Source organism: Neltuma alba, unplaced genomic scaffold (assembly GCF_004799145.2).
Source record: "Neltuma alba isolate B1F8T4 unplaced genomic scaffold, ASM479914v2 tig00007486_pilon, whole genome shotgun sequence".
In the NCBI taxonomy this organism is placed as follows: Eukaryota; Viridiplantae; Streptophyta; class Magnoliopsida; order Fabales; family Fabaceae; genus Neltuma; species Neltuma alba.
In genome coordinates, this window is record NW_021634796.1 from 1 (window position 1) to 16,637 (window position 16,637).

Below are 16,637 nucleotides of genomic sequence, written 5' to 3' on the forward strand. Positions count from 1 at the left end.
AAAAATCAAGAATTTTGCTTACTGGACTCAATAGGCAAGCTGATTAACTGTAAAACAGAGCCTTTCTCTCTCCTCATCGTCTTGTTTCTTCCTTCTCAGAGAATTCTCTCTCGAGAAAAATGGCTTCACGTATCAGTATCACCATTACCGTACTCTATCTCCCTTTCTTGATAATCCTTACTTCTTGTGCTTCAGAACCTCCATCATCTCAACCAGGTAATCCATTTCCTTGTCATTTTCTCGGGAAAATTTTTCAACCTTTAATTAGCTCTGAGATCTTACTGTTTTCTGTTTTGATCGGTGTCAGAACCACTCCCAGTGACCTGAGCTTCGTCTCCAACGCAACCGACTTCCCACCGGAAGATTACTACGACTACATCATCGTCGGTGGCGGTACCGCCGGCGCCCCCTCGCCGCCACTCTGTCTTACAAATATCGCGTCCTCGTCCTCGAACGTGGCGGCATTCCAACGACAAACCCAACGTCATGACCAAGACGGCTTCTTAACTACCCTTAACGACGCCAACGCTCGTGACTCTCCTGCGGAATCCTTCACCTCCGAAGACGGTGCCCCAACGCCCGCGGCCGCGTTCTTGGCGGAAGTAGCGCCAAAAGCCGGCTTCTACAGCCGAGCTGACGCCGACTCTTTGCCAAGTCCGGCTGTCTTGGAACCTCAGCTCGTCAACGAATCATACCATTGGGTCGAGAAGGCCATGTCTTCAAACCACAGCTCAAGACATGGCAATCGGCGGTCGCGACGGGTGCTCGAAGCCGGCGTTTATCCTACAATGGCTTCAGTTTATGATCACTCCATCGGAACCAAAATCGGAGGATCAACGTTCGATAGCTCAGGAAGAAGACACAGTTCTGCGGATCTTTATCATACGCCAAAGCTTAGCTTCTAATATCAAAGTCGCTGTGTACGCAAGCGTGCGAGAGAGTTCTTCTTGCCTCTTCATCTTCTTCTTCCTATGCCGATCAAAGCAAACTGCGATGTGGTGTGATTTACCGTGACCGATTAGGAAGGTAATTAATTAACACTAACCCCGTCGCCATCTTCTAAATCATGCAAGAACGACCTAATCAGTCCGTGAAGCTTGAGATTTTCATCGCTGTGCAGGTTCCACCATGCCAATAAACTCGAGACAATGGCGAGGTGATCTTTGTGCCGGTGCCATTGGAAGCCCTCAGCTTCTTCTGCTAAGTGGGATCGGTTCAAGACCTTATATATTCATGGGGAATTCGGTGGACTCATCATCTTCCCTTCGTCGGACATTATCTCTACGATAATCTCGAAATGGGATCAACATTGTCCCTTCGGTTCCATTGGAGTCCTCTCTGATACAAGCGTGGGGAATCACAGATTCAGGGGCTTACAGAAGCATCCTCGAACCTCGTCCCGTTCACTCCTCTTTCCCTCACTCGTGTTCATCGGCGCGCCATTGTCGCCGATCTCATCACGGTGGCTTCACTGGTGACGAGATAGCAGGGCCAGTATCAAGTGGGCATCTCGGCTGGCCTCGATGGGCCGTAAAGAGGAATCCGATCGTCAGATTCAATTACTTCAACAACCCTATTGACGTTGAAAGGTGTGTGAACGGGACGAGGAAGATCGGCGAGGTGTTGAGAAGCAGAGCCATGATGATTTCAAGTTCAGAAACTGGCTAGGGGGCCAAGAATTCAGGTTCGTGGGGCCCATCATTGCCGATGGATCAGGCCAACTTTGGTCAGATGGAGGACTTCTGTAGCCGGACGGTGAGCAACAATATGGCACTACCACGGCGGGATGCGTGGTGGGGAGTGTGGTGGACGGCGATCTCAGAGTCATGGGATTGAGTCTCTTCACTGTGGATGGTTCAGTGTTTGGTGTATCTCCAGGAACAAAACCTCAGGCCACCTTAATGATGCTAGGAAGGTAAATTTTTTATAATCTATTTATTTTAAAAATGTTTTTTTTTAATTGCCGTGAGATAATAAGGGTTATATATATTTGCCAACAATGGGTTGTTTGTTTTTGATTAGGTATATGGGGTTGAAGATGATCAGAGAAAGGGCGATAAGCAAATGATTGGATTGGGTTTTAAGATATAACCTTACGGAGAAACCTCCATTGAGAATGAGCCTTTGGTTCTTTTTGTTATTTTGGGCCACATTTTGTACCTTTTTTTTTTAGTACAGAATAATGCACTATTGTATATATTTGCTTTGAACAGTGAGATTTATACTAATTGGGCTTCACATTATTTTCATTTTTTTTTTGTAGTTTGGTTTACTGTGAGTGAAATTTAATTTTCTCATGATATTAAAATCCAACTCGGGTAAACTAATCACATTAGGGATTAGTGAACCGATTCTATGGATAATCCGGTTAAGAGTTTTGAAACAAGTCCATCAACCTGAATTTTATGTCTCTTTTTTCTCCCAGGTCAACCATAATTAAGTCTTTAATTTTTGAACCATCGTCTTAATTAATTAATGATGGGTCTAATTTTCAATACCTTTAATAGACTCATGAGAGGGTGCATGGATTGAATACAAAGAAGGTTTTAGGAAGATTGTGATATTTGATTCACAGATATCACATAAAATAGAGGCTGGATTTAGTGACTGTAAAAAAACAAGTTTAATTAATTGAGGGGGTGAAAAAGGGGAAGGGGAAGGGTAAAAAGCTTTAGTGCGTTTCCGATCATTAATTGAAATGATAAACTAAATATTTCTCTCTGTTTTTTTAAACAGATATTTGTGTAATCTTTTTTTTTAAATTCTATATTTTTAACATGTTTTTAGGGAGAATTACATTCAAGTCCCACATAAGAGAAACAATCACTACAAAGTCACAAGTAACAACCTGAACAGCCTGTAATAACAAGTCCTACAGTGAGAATGACAATCTTGGGACTTGTTTTTTAATTACTTGGGACCTCATTGTAATTCTCCCATGTTTTTATTCACATCAGATATGCAAAATTGGTTTTGTAGAAGAAGGCCCATTTTCCTTTCCCATCTCAATTTTATTTCCCTAAAAATCGTTCAATCATACTAAACGTGACCTCAATTAATCACATTGTTCTTTTTAATAAAAAGACACAATAATGATACTTCTGGCCCTAATTATAACACATCACTTGTAAACTATAAATGAGTCTATAAATAGACCGGAGATATTATATGAAAGAAAAAAAGAATAAAGGACAACTTAAGCAAACGAACAAAAAGAAAGATTACAGGTTTGTTTGGATTCATGATCAATCAGTACATTCACATAAATAGAAAAAAACTCTTCTCACATACTTATCTCATATTACGTAAAGTACGATTAAAAAACTACTTATAAACCATTTTAAATAAGCCATAACAAGTGTTGAAAAAGCTAAAGTGATTGGAAGTAACTCAAAAGAAGAAAACAAATTTAGCAAAGAAAATATACCTGGACTAGTGATTTCAAGTTGAGCCGACTTTGAGATTCCAATGGGAATGAACTGTTTTGAATGCAAATGATATCCAGCTTGCTAATCGCTGCACGGTTGCAGAAAGAGGTGCACTAACGCACCATGTCTCATCAATTAATTACATTTTAGAAATGACATAAATGGGATGAGAGATAAAAAGAAATTTTTTGATTGAAGATCGCACAAAATAATTGTGATGCGGGTTCGCGACTATGCAATGTTATCGGCATTTAAACAATGAAATGCTACTTGTGTATCCACATTCCATATTCTGCTGTGCTGTGCTCTTTTGATAACAAGAGAGGAATAGGGTGCTTGAGACCCCCCCCCGGGGGTTGATAACAAGAGAGGAATGGGGTGCTTGAGATCCCCCCCCCAATATTCCCTGCTAACATATGCTACATACGGTTTATTATAAGATCTCGTTATATTCTAAAACGAGGTCTTATAAATAAAATCAGAGACATTATATACTACCTCCGGTTCTTAATATAACACCTTATTTGATTTTTATTTTGGTCCTAAATATAAGAATCAATCTACTTTGTCTCTCATATTTATGTATTTTTTTCTAAGATAATCCTCTTAATAAGGTAGTTATAGCCAATACACTTAATTAGTAAGGATATTTTAGGGGAGACAACACATCTTATTACAAATAACTAATTAACTTAACTTCTTTCCTTAATCTCCTGAAATTAGTCAACTAGCTCTTATAATTAAGACCATAAGTAATATATAAGAGAATTTTAAAAATATAAGAGAATTCTTTTAGCTTGTTTATGTTTATAAGAGATTCATTTACTAAAAGCATGTCTGAAGTTTTTAGTATCATTTATATATTTATTCATACACACACACATATACATACTACATCAAACATTGATTAATCTTCCCCCTCCACCAATAAGGATGTTTCTAAAAATTAAATTGCATATATAAAACTTGATTATTATATTTTATGAAAATGATGGGATGAAGTATTTGAAGTCACCCTTGCTCTCATTTATTAAGGAGAGAAATAATTTTTTGATTCTATTGTAAGTTGTATTATTAAATTTTTAGTATGAATGTATTAATTTACTCTTAATTTATTATTATGTAAATTGTTATTTTCTTAAAAAAATTATAAATATTAAACAAAGAATATTTGAAAATTTTTAAATTTAAGATAGAGCTAATGAGATTTAAGATTTTTATCAGTTTTAGGAAAATATAATAAAAGTAACTTATAATTAAGATAAGAAAAGTAATATATTTGATGGCTTCTTTTTGCTTTTTTTTTCTTTGGCCATATTCAAACCAATCACTTCCTCCACCTACTTTTTTTTTCCCTTCTTCATAATAATTATGTAGGCTTTCATCCAAAGAGACCCAATAAGGTTGGCCATTATTTTCTCACTTTCATTCATCTTCACTTCTTCACTCAACTACTCTACTTCAATTACACCCTTTTCTTCCCCTCCACCCCCCCCCCCCTCTTTAGTTTGCACATTGCGCCTCATATGCAAATGATGAGATTGTGCATTCTACCCCAATAATATATGTTTTTTTTCTTCCTATTCTTTATTGTGGAGAGGAAAAGATTGAAAAAAATAATTTTATCATTCAGCAAATCTATTAATATTTTTCTTATAAAAATGTTCATAAGATGAGTCTCAAAATTAATTAAGGTTAAAATAAATTTATATCTATAGACTACAAATAAGCATATATCAATAAAGATTTCATAACCGTGCTTATAAAATTCTATTAGAATTCTGTTAGATATTCATAAAGTTACTACCATAAAAGTTGAATAAAAGGGAAGAAACAAGTGTACTTTTGGTTCAATTACAGTTCCTTTTGTTATGGTAATGCTATGAATACAATGTTATGTAATACGATCTTAATTATTATACATAGGTTGTTACCTTTGTTTTGAGGGATTAGTTAGTTTTTAGATTTAATTAAATATGCACAAAAATAAAAAAGAACTGAAATTAAGATTGTATTCTTATCAATAGATCAAAAAACAGGAAGGCAAAAGGATGGTCCCTCTCTCCTCGGTAGCAGAAGAACAGAGATAGATTTCATCCATTCATTTATATTGGAATAAAATTTTCCCATCACAATCACGAAAAGGAGAAAAAACAAAAAGATTTAAAAATAGTGAGAAAAGCTCAGATCGAAATTCCAGTGGGCGATAACGAGTATGAATGGAAATTATCAAATTTTTTATAATCATTGTTATCATGATAATTCTATTTACATGCCAAAGAGTAAACAAATATTCTCCTCTTTTTTAACTGAAAAGTTTAAGTGAGTTGGGTTTAAGAGTAATGAGATTCGAACTCACAACTTTATGAATTATGAGTGTAACTTCTAAACAATTAGACCAACTCTTGTTGGCACCTTTTTTTTTTTGGTAATCTGATACTACTTCCGGTCCTAATTTATAGGATATCATTTGCATACTATAAATAAGATCTTATAATTAGAACCGGAAGTGAAGTACTTTACCATTTCAAACTTAGAATAATGAAGGACCACGGGCTCTAAAGTTTATTGACTAATTGAACTTATTCATAGTGTATCCTAATAATTCCAAATTAACTAGTCTTATTAAACATTTCCTAATCTCACACACAAACCACACTACTACCTCCTTCCTTAACATAAGAGTTAATGGAGGTATTTGATTTTGTTAAAAATATAATACCTCAATTTATTTTGTTTTCTAATTTATAATGTTTTATTTAAAATATCCTTATTGATTGTTAAGGTTCCTGTCAATGAATAGTTTCAATGAATATAATAAACTATAGTAGTTTAGGTAAATTAACACACTTTTTTTTTGGGATACAAGGAAAAGAAAACAAACACACGTTATTACAATTAACTAATTTAACCAATATTTTAATCTTTCTAAATTAGTTATCTAGTTTATTATGGATAGGAGGTAGTATTTATTACTTATAAACAATGCCACTTGTTGTGAATTTTTATACATAAGGAGTATCCAAAAGAGTGGCCATAAAGAGTATCAAGGTCCTTGTATTGATCTATATTCAATATCACACTACCAAAATTATTAGTAAAAAATAATTAACACGCACAAAAATCTAGTTGGAAACAAATAACATCCAAATGAGGGAGGTGAATGTAAACAAAAAGCATAATCCAAAATATAAATATGAAATTGAACTAATATTTGAGATTTAAAATTTATCAAGCTAAGGTTTGAGAAGGAGTGTCTATATTCAATACTGATAGTACTTCGAATATAATTGTTTTCAATAAGAAAAATATATATAGCAAAAACAAACTCTATCAAGTTTTTCCTACGTGAGAGTGAGACGCAACATTAGGTGCTTTATACTGAAATTCTTTTTGTATAAAACAAATTTTATTTTGATTTATGTGAACATATTTATAATGAGCAGCTCCAAAAAGCAAATATGAATACAAATAAACGACGACGAGTATTTTGGAGCAAGGTCTCGTCACTGTCACGCACTAAGATAAGAGACAACCCCAGCCAAAATACTGTCATCAATATGCATATGCATGCACATAGATACACGCCATTCCATTTTTATTTAGGGAAAATCCCAATTAAATCCATATGAAATAATGAAATTCTAATTAAAGCTTATACTTTTAACAAATTCCTAATTAGGACAAGAGACCTAATTAGGGATTTTCAAATTTGCAAAGACCAAAATGCCTCTTGTAATCAAAAAGGAAAATTGAATGTAGGTGGAAGCCTAATTTTAGTTTTAATTATTCTAGTAGATTTACTAATGAGGATGTGGTCTTTCTTAGACTTTATGTCAAAGTGTTTCGTACTTGTGAATGTTATGTTAACTCTAGAATTTATGGCCTTTAGTTATTTTTTATATAATAAAAATTTGATATTGAATAAATCTTGGAGACCGAAAAATTGAAGATGAATTGATGAGTCTCGATATAATTTTTGAAACAGTAAAATTAATTTGATAGAATTCAAGAATTTCATGAATCTTTTATTTGATTTTTTCTCACAAAAAAAACTTTGATCTTGTTAATCTTTGACATTTGAAATCGTAAATTTTATTAGGTTCCCATATTTTTGTAATTATATGGATATCTAGAGAAATTATGTATTTTTTTATCTTGACTCTTCAATTTTTTTTATTGGTCATAATCGTGATTTTTATTTTTTTTATATGATAATATTTTTGGCCAAATTTTCATATGATAATATTTAAAGAAAAAACATGTTAGTTAAATTCAATTAAAAGAATTAAAACTAAAATTAGGCTTTTAATTACAGAGGGCATTTTGGTCTTTTAGCAACATTTAGAAATCTCTAATTAGGCCTCTTGGGCTAATTAAGAATTTGTTAAAAATGTAGACTTAAATTAGGATTTTTCTATTTCAAATAGATTTAATTAAATTATTCCCTTTTATTTATACTTGCATTTTAACCAGCAAATAAAAAAATATATTAAATTGATAATTTTTTCACATGCGACCTTATTAAAGAAAGGGTATTAAAACTATATTTTATATTTTCTTTCACCTATTTATTTTATGTCTTTGTGCATTTATTAAGTCAACAATGATAAATTAAAAAAAATTGTAACTACCGTACAAAAATTACTTATATTTAGAAACAAAGTTTTTATAAATAACTTATCATCATTAATGTCATGCTCCTTGTGACCTTTTATTTTATTATTTGTGCGACCCGCCACCTAACTCTTATTCTTCATAAAATTTTTAATTCCTTTTTCGTGGGAGCAGTTTTGTTTCCTTTAGCATAAAATGTTATCACATGCCCCCTCATTATTATTTTTAAGATTTGGAAGATATTTTAAACAGTGACAGCTCTTTTCTTTAAGACAATATTGAAAAGTTTGTGTAATTAAATTAAATTGTTACTTTCTTTTTTGGTTCTGGGACACAGCCCCTTCCTTCCGCTTTCACGCAATCATTAACTGCTAATATATACATAATGAATAAAAAAATTATATCATTAATAAGTAAAAGGTAAAAGTACAAATTCAGCCCTAATCTTATTTTAAGTGTAACAATAACTCAAAGGTAAAATTGCACCCAAAAATAAGATTCTGAGAAAAATCGCACAAAAAAATTAAAAAAAAATTACACTACTAAAAAAATTAGAATGTTCAGTAGATCTTAGAAATAAGATACATCTTTTTCCTAAGTTAAACATAACCATAACATATTTGTTGGATTCAACATACTCCCTTCCATTAAAATATAAGATAAACTTTGTTAGAGGGGTTATTTTTTTATAAGCTAATGTTTATTTTGTCTAAAATTTAATGAGTTTTTTTTTTTAAATTTTTCCCCCCATATATTTTCTATCCTCTTTTATTCATTTTTTTGCATCTTTTACTCTCTTTTTTTCATTAATAAGCACATATTTGGGGGGGGGGGGATGCATGCCTTATATAGGAGTGCTCAATTTGTCCCATCCCGGTCGTCTCGTCCCTCCCGTGTCGATCCCGTGAGTTCAGAACCGAGACTGGGATGGGACGAGACAAAAAAAATTTCAAGATGGGACAAGTACAGGACAGAACGAGATTAATAATGATTATTAGATTATTCAATTTACTTATTAATAATAATAATTATTTTTGTAATGATTTTTAGCTCTTAAGTTGTAGTATATCTTAACAAAATCTCATTCCTCAATAAAATAATTCATAAAGTCATTATATAGTGTTTATTCTATTTTTTTTTTTACAATATTATTTTTACACCTTTTTTATAAATATAATTGAGCTTTCTAAATAATATTTTTTATAATATTTTTATCTTTAGAAGCCCAATAAAAAATAAGCATTATAACATAAAAAAAATTCATACAAAAATTTATAGTGTTTTTTTTTTAAAAAAGGGGAAACAGAACATCCATGGGATGGGACATGGGACAGAAATCTTGTCCCCTCCTTGTTCACTAGGACGGGCCTATTCCGACCCCATGAACACCCCTAGCTTTGTATATTTATTGTTTAAAACTAATTTTAACTAATTTCTTAATAAACATAAATAGATAAAATTTATCTTATATTTTGAACCTGAGAGAATACTAAACAGCAGATAAGTTATGATCAATTCAAAAGTTAATGATCTAATCCTAATTGAATCAAGATTCAAGGATTAAAAAATCAGACCAAACTAGTCCATTCAACTGAAAAATTGATGAACCGGCAAGTGGTCCGGTTTGGTTTAGACATTGAACCAGTCAATAGTTGAACCGATATTGAATCAGTCAAACCGATGTGCAACAGTAAAAACGATGATGGACCAATTTGAATGATTATGTTATTATAGATTTAAATGAATTTTAGTAATGATTTTGATATAATGATTATTAATTTTTGTTATTAATGAATTGTAAAACTCAAAATTTTCAATGTTATTATACTTTGTTGTTGTTACAATTAAAACTATTATCTATTTTTTGTATTTGTTATTAGTGATTATTAATGTTATGTATTTTGTTATTTTCAATTAAATTATTTTATTTTATATGATCGATTTAATTCCGAGTTGACCCTGATCTGGCCAACTAACCCTTAAACTACTACCTCAACCGATTTAGTGACCGAATCTAGTTTTTGTTCCTTGTCAAGATTAGCCTAATCACAATTAAAATAATATAATTTAATTAAAAATATATAAAAAATATTGGTATATAACTCAAAAAAATAATATTTAAATAAAAAGGGTATTAATTTAAAAAAAAAAGGATATGGAAGACTCATACATAAACCATTCGAAGAGAGCTCTTAAAGCATAAAGATAACCTAACTTGTTGATTGTGATGGTAAGCGGTCTCAACTTTATACAGAGGACAACATAAATTCAAATTCTAAAACCACACTTATTGAAATGATCTAATTTTAATATTTCTGACGAGATTATTTTAAAATCCAACTGACTTGGGATATTTGACCTAAAAAAACTAACTCAGCAATTTACTGGTCTAACTAACCAATCAATTGGAGTTAGGTTTAATATTATGAAGACTTGATCAAACCATTCCGGTTATTAAAATTAAAAGTAAAAACTGGAACTTGCGGTCACCTTACGTCATTATAATTTGTTATCTTTGACAATCTTAACATAAGGAGGAATGCGCCGCGTTGTTTTCTTATCCTCCAAAATATTAAATAATGCGATATCTCAAATAACATGACTTACAATAATTGGCACACTAATTACAATAATACATATCCCACTCCCCAAAGTTCAGTGTCAATATTTTGTATTGGTAAAAAAAAAAAGTCAATATTTTGTAAGTCAATGATTTCTGTTCCCTTCCCTTCGGTTCACAATATAAGTTCACGATATTTTTTATTTTTTGGTAAGATATTTTTCTTCTTTTTATTAGTTCATAGCATTTGAGCTTTCAATTTTGTTTTAAAGTAATCAATCTTTTGAGCTATTAATCGTAATTGATGTTTGTGATACATATTTAATTATATACTTGAAGAAAAGAGGGAAAACAAATCCAATTTCATAAATGTGACTTTTTCCGTCAGAATGGTTGGTGAGTCAAAACTCAAAATTTTTTAGCAGAAGGAAAACAAAATTTCAACTTGGGACCAGCAAGTTTCTGTGTTCACTGGCGGCAGCAGTTCTGAATACCAAACATGACTCCAAATCATGGGACCCACATGAATATAGTGACTTCCCTGTAAATATTAGGATAATATAAATAAATTTTTAATTTAGTATCTATATTAGTTCTCCTCTGTTAAAACCGTTAACTTTTAGTAGTGCTAACGTAGCAAAATTATAAACAACAGTAACCTCGTTTCGTGTTATCATCCTCTGTTAACAACCAAGTCTTTAGATATATTATTGACTAAAAAGTCTCATTTAATAACATAATTGAGTATTCTCCTTGATCTTCTTTACCCTTTTTATAAAACTCCGAGTTATGTGATATATCCTTCTTGCCGGTGCTTTTAATGACCTTCTCTGCACATGCATAATAATAATTCTAATAGAGCATAAAAAAATTTAATTAAAGAGAAAATTACGAAGGTACTAAATTAAAAAAATTAAGAAGTATAGGCACCTGTAAAATGAATTTCTCTAAATTATAATAATAACTTTTTTTACAATTTGTATTTATTGCATACTTAAAAATGCAAACACTAGTATTATTTCAAAGCCTATTGCTCCTGCTAAAATTAAGGTTAATTTAAAAACTAGGATTAGTAAAAGAAAAAAAGGAAAAATTTCAACCAAAAAAATCTTAAAATTAGTATCTTTCAATTTAGGCACTTGACACTCAAAATGATAGAGATGAATGGATAAACCCAAATTGAAATTTTAAAATTCAAAAAATAACAAAAATACCCCTCTATGAATAACAATTTATCTGAAAATAACAAGTTTCGATTTGGAATTAATAACACGTTTTTTCCAATATATACATGTGAAATAACATATAAATCAATTAAAAAAAAATAATTCATATGAAAATAACAAGTCTTAATTATGAAATTACAGGGATTAACAACACTTTTTTTTCTTATACATAACATGTGAAATAAGATGTGAATCAATAAAAATGATAACAATTCATCTAGAAATAACAAGTTATAATTGTGAAATCACAAATCTCGATTTAGGATTAACAACACATTTTTTAATTGAATTAACAAAGGGCATTTTTGTCACTTTTCTTGCATTTGAAAAATCTAATTTGGGTTTACTTTTTTTCTGTCATTTTAAAATGTTAGCGCCTGAATTAAAAAAAACTAATTTTAGGGTTTTTTTGAAAATTTTCAAGAAAAAAGCATACGTACATACTGTTAATACGGTATGATTAAAAAATAATATAAAAATATTTTTTAGGTAATATAGTATCCAACACTCTGATATTACTTTTTAGATACATCCAACATCATCTCTTAGGATTAAAGTGTTGAAGGCAACTAAAAATATAATAGAAAGAATTATAATGAGATTTCAAAAAAAAAAATAATTACTAAAATTTTTAATAACAACGTAGATAACCTGTAATAACAAGTTGCAAAGTATAAAAATAATGACTTTTACTACTTGTTTTTTAATTATTTAATAGAAAAATGACAAGTGGGGCCAACTAGAGAAAAAGGAGATGTGATTTGAGAATTAAAAAACAACAAAGGACACTGGGGCCAAGATCTGAACCCCAATTCTTTTTTCAGCGGCAACCGAGGGAATCACGCCATGCAGGTAATCCGACGGATTTTACGATGAAAGTGGACAAAAAATAAAATCACATCTTAAGCGCACATGTTCAATTCGAATATGTAATTTCCACCAACCCCCAAAATTTCATAAATTTCAATGACCAAGTTTAACTGACATTGAGGCTGTGTAGATAATTTTAGAGTCAAATTTGAGCCATTTTATATTGGTCTCTGAAATTGTAAAGGCATGATAATGGTCACTAAAATATTGGCTATTACAAAACGTTAGTCCTCAATGCTTTCCTACTGTTAACTTCGTCGAAGATATCACTAACATAGTTAATGATGAGTAGACATAAGCTGGCACATATGGAATGCTACTAAATAACTTGAAATAAACTTGTTATGATGGCTCGGCATCTATCCCTTAAGCAAGTAGTTGGGGGTTCGATTCCAAACTCTTGTGAATGAAAAACATATCGTGGCCAGTCCCCTGCCGCTTCGTGCGCCGACCGTAGGGACGAGGGATTAGTTTCATGGCCACCGGCTATGAGGATACCCTGGGGAAAACCTCCTAAAAAAAAAGTTAAAAAGAAAAAAAGAGGCAATAGTTACATAAGACTCATGCCACAGTAAGAATAATAGAAATGGAGATGGCAAGTACGTTGTTGACCTCTCACTGATTCACTCGAAAGCAGCAACATTGCAATAATACTCTTTTCACATTGCTCCCCCCCCCCCAAACTTTATTTCGAAGTTATTATATTCCATATGTGTCAATTTATATGTTCGCCTTATCAAGATGTTACTACCATCTCAGATGAAGTTAATAGTGTGAAGGTACTAGGAACTAACATTTTGTAATGGTAAAAAATTTAGAAACTAATACCATATGTTTAATGTTTTAGGGATAATATTAAATTGGCTCGAATTTGAGAGACCAAAATTTATACTAACTCAAATTTTTATCTTCAAAATATGAAAAAAAATTGTTTGGGATCTTGTAACTAATGACATCAAATATTTTTTTCTTTAAAACTTTATAGGAGTAATAATAATTATGTGAGTTTTAGTTAAAAAAATGAAAATGAATGCTCCTAAATTTTAAAGTTGTTTAGATTTTTTCTTATTTATAGTTATTTCAATTTCACCTTTTCAAATTTTAAATCTACTAAGTGTTGGTCTTAATATAAACAGTTATACCCTATAGCCATCAAGGAACAACAAACCAAACCGGACACTAAGCAAGTGAGGAGTGGTTCAAGAGTCAGTTGGTTAGACTGAGATTAATTTAGAGTCAAACCAGTCATATTAAAATAAATAATTTAATAAAAACACTAAAATATAACAACGTTAATAATTATTAATAACAAAAATATAAGGAAATATAACAATAGTTTGATTGCAATAATAATAAAGTATAACAATATTGAGAATTTTGATATTTAAGATTAATAAATAACTAAAATTAATAATCATTGATATCAAAATTATCATTAAAATCCATTTAAATCTATGTTGAGTGAGACATTAGGGCTAAATGAAAAGAATATAACCAATAGTAACATAATTATCCAAATCGGTTCATCACTGGTTTTTGCCGGTTTTTGCCGACACTGGTTCAACAACAAAACCAAACCAGACCACTGGCTAGTTTATTAGTTTTTCAGTGAACCGACCATTTGATCTGTTCCCCCCCTCTAATAGCCATTAAGCATAAGGTATGAATTTGAGTCTGGGAGACGTCAAAATGCTTTTGAAAGAGTTGTCCCAAATTAATCCTGATATCATTCAATTTAACTCGTTAAAACTAGATGTCAAAAAGTTATAGTACAAAAAAAAAAAACCAAATTTATGCAATACATGTTGCTCTTTGCAATAATAATAATAATAATTATAATAATAATAATAATAATAATGTGCATTTTGGCATATACTCCTTCATCCTATTTAGAGGTTCAAATTAAAAACAAGTATGGTCTATTTTATAAGATTCAATTTAGGTTTGTTTTAATACTTAATGATTTTTTTTAATATTACCCTTCCTACAATTTTTATCCTTTTTCTCATTTATACAAGAGTGTTTTTAAAAATATATATTTAATTATTATTATTTTTAAATAATTATTTATTATCTATAAATTAATTATTGAATTACAATAATAACCAGAGGGAGTAATAATGATAATAATTATATCAAAAGTATAATGAATCACTTTTGGCTATGCACTCTTTTGAGGTTATGAGCATGACCCTACATGTTGCTCTTTATATTTCCACTTATTGGTTACTTTAGTATATCAATATTGTTTTAGCATCCGAAAGAAAAAAGAAGCCGATCATTTGTCTTTTTTCAATCCACTTGTTTATTATATATAATTGAGTAAAACCATTAATCGTTAATCAATTATCCCAACAAATAGAATAAACTTTTATTTTATTCCACTCTTATTAGTGTCATTGAACATGGGAGGAAGGAAACACCAAATCTAAGTGCACATGCTCACTATTTATAAATGCCAAATGTGAGCAGTGGACATTAATATTAATATGCGGATTCTTTTAACTAATTTAATTAATATGTCAAAAATTGTGTGCTGATAATAGTGGTAAATAAGTTAAGTTAGCACTGTTGAATAATTGATAGATTTAATGTTAAATTTTAGGCAGGCATAAAATGAAAATTGACTTGAGCTATATTTTCATAATTGGAAAAAATAAAGTAGAGAAAATTTAAAAAAAAGACATTAAATTGAAAAATTACATATAGAGACCTATTTACAAAAATTGTTGTCATTTGCTTTTAATTGTTGTCAAAACTTATGCTAATGTTGTAATGGGTCTTATTCACAATTTTTCTATTTTGAAGATTTTTTTGTTTGTGATTTCTCAATAAAGTATTCATAACAATGATATATAGTTGGCAATAAGAAACAATGATATATGAGACCGAATTCGAGATATATATATATATATATATATATATATTTCTTCAATTATCTATAGAAAATGGGCTGAATTTTATATAACCTCAAGTTCTTATGAATTTATTTTTATGCAAATAACTCTAATGTCACTAATTTGTCCATTATATCACTAAAATAATATAATACTCTTTACCATTTTTAATGCAGGAATTAACTGAAGTGTTTATTTTAATTTAAATATAAGATTTCGATTGGTGACATTGTAGTAAGTGGAAGGTTGTAGGTCCAATTTGTAATATTATATCGTTTGTGCATGCTCCTCTTAATTAAAAAAAAAAGTAAATATAACATTCTGTTATGAATATTATAATATGTGGATGTCCATATCCTCCTTCCTCTTCCTCTTCCTCTCAACTTCATCATCAACTCCCACTACTTCCACTAGGCATTAATCTTCCACTACTCCATTACCTTTCCACTATGTCTTTAATCTTGTAACTCCCCCCACTCATATTCATATGGTTTATTGTCCACTATCTATCATTTAAGTACAAATGTAACTTATGTGTGAGACTATGCCTATAAATAAGGCATGTCATTGTATTGTGAGGCAAGTGAAGCAAAGCAAGGAATACAATATCATTCTCTCATTTTCTTGTCTACTTCTCTTCTCCAATCTACTTTCATTGTTGGTTAATTTCATAACACGTTATCAGCACGAGACTCTACCATCAGAGTTCATGGCTCCTAGTTGATGCACGTTGATGTTTTGAAGATAGCTTGATCCAAACAGTTTAGTAAGATTTCTCCAATTTATTTAAAGCAAATGATGGTTTTGCATATTAACCATATTGATTCAGTGGCAATCGAATATTTTATTCATCATATTGAGATATGAAAATTTTTATTTTTATTTCTTACTTTTCTTATATTTTCATGATTCTACTATCATTATATTCTTGATTTTGTGATTAGATGGCCAGAAGCCACATCACGTTTTGATGATTATTTGATAACAGACTATCTTGTGGTAGTAACAGATAGCATGACAAAATTGTCACAATTTGATA

The 16,637-nt window shown here is 30.7% G+C and overlaps 1 pseudogene; it reads left to right on the forward strand.

Moving 5' to 3' along the window:
* The first annotated feature begins 58 nt into the window (after positions 1-58).
* LOC114752674 ((R)-mandelonitrile lyase-like) lies at positions 59-2,068 on the forward strand (annotated as a pseudogene).
* The last annotated feature ends 14,569 nt before the right edge of the window (positions 2,069-16,637 follow it).